Genomic DNA, 1,464 nt, shown 5'->3' with positions numbered 1-1,464 from the left:
CCCATGACAGCCAGCCTTGTTCCACAATGTTAGACTTAGGACAGAACACAGGAAGTCAGCCAGGCTTCAAGTGAGGAGGGTTGGCAGCAGTGAGAAGAAGCTGGGACCTGCAGCTGCCAGACCTGACTTCCTGGGGGACTTCCTGTGTGGGCCTCAGTTCATGCTCTCCATCTTGCTGGGACAAGACAAGGGAGATGGAGTGTTTCTGGGTGTCCCTGTCCTTTCCAGCTGGTGCAGGGACTCTCCTCCCTTCTCTGTAGAAACAGCCCAAGACTCCACCATATTCACTCACCAAAGACACGCTCAACACTGATGGGTGCCTTCAACTCATCAGGTATCCATCCATTCCCAGCACACAGCAGTGCATCTCATCTCGGACACATGAGGCATGGTAACCACTGAAACACAACAGTAGCTCCAGGGACTAAACCAGAGAGGACCAGAGGGCTATAGCCCATTCTCTCTCCATCATCCCCCATCCCCTCATCACAGCCATACCATGTTCTTTTTCCTCTGCATCCCTTTTTCTTCTCCACTGTTTTGACTTTGCTCCTCAAATCAGTGTGCACACAGTAGAAGGCATGGTCTGTGCTCCAGCTCCACAGATGTGCAACCCCACAGCCCCGCAGCCCTGCAGCCCTGCAGCCCTGCAGCCCTGCAGCCCTGCAGCTGCACAGCCAACACACAAGAGCAAAGGGAGCTCTCCTCACCATGACCAGTGCAGAAAACCTCAGCAAATGCCTAGATTGGATCTGGTGCCCGGTCCTGGACCAGTCACTGTTGAACCTTGGTTATGTGCCAACCTTGTGGCTGAGACCATGAGTGTCAGCCTCCACCAGCCCTGGGAGGCAGGCTCAGGCAATGGATGTGCTGGGCAGACCACAGGAAGAGCCCTTGTGTTCTGTGGTGATGGGAAGCTGGCCAGAAGCTCCCTCCCACCCGACTCCATCTCCAGGACTCCCTCCTCATTCTTTACTACCATTCTCCAGAACCTCACCTGGGACTATGGGTATGAGAGCAGGCACACATCCCTCCATTTCTTCTGAGACGGTGGTCTCTTTTTTTTTTCCGGGAGCTGGGGACCGAACCCAGGGCCTTATGCTTCTTAGGCAAGCGCTCTACCACTGAGCTAAATCCCCAACCCCGAGACGGTGGTCTCTTAATGCTAGGAGGTTCACTAAATTACTCTAGAAACTACTAACACTGACATTTACTGGGCCTTTGCCAGGCATCAGACAGTGTGAAGTATGTTGCTTGGATGAAGTCAAGTCAACTGTACAAACCCACAGGTGAAGCAGAAGCCATTGTTGTCTCCATCTTGTGGATGAGGCAGCTGAGGCGCTGGGCATTGGAGTGAGCAGCAACACGAGAACAGGGAAAGGCAGAGTTCAAAGGCAGGGCACTGAATTGCTGCCTCAGTCACTCGGTGCCCTGGGAAGCTGCGGTAAACCAGCTCACTCTGGG

This window comes from Rattus norvegicus, chromosome 10 (assembly GCF_036323735.1).
Source record: "Rattus norvegicus strain BN/NHsdMcwi chromosome 10, GRCr8, whole genome shotgun sequence".
NCBI lineage: Eukaryota > Metazoa > Chordata > Mammalia > Rodentia > Muridae > Rattus > Rattus norvegicus.
Note: the sequence above shows the minus strand (reverse complement) of the source record.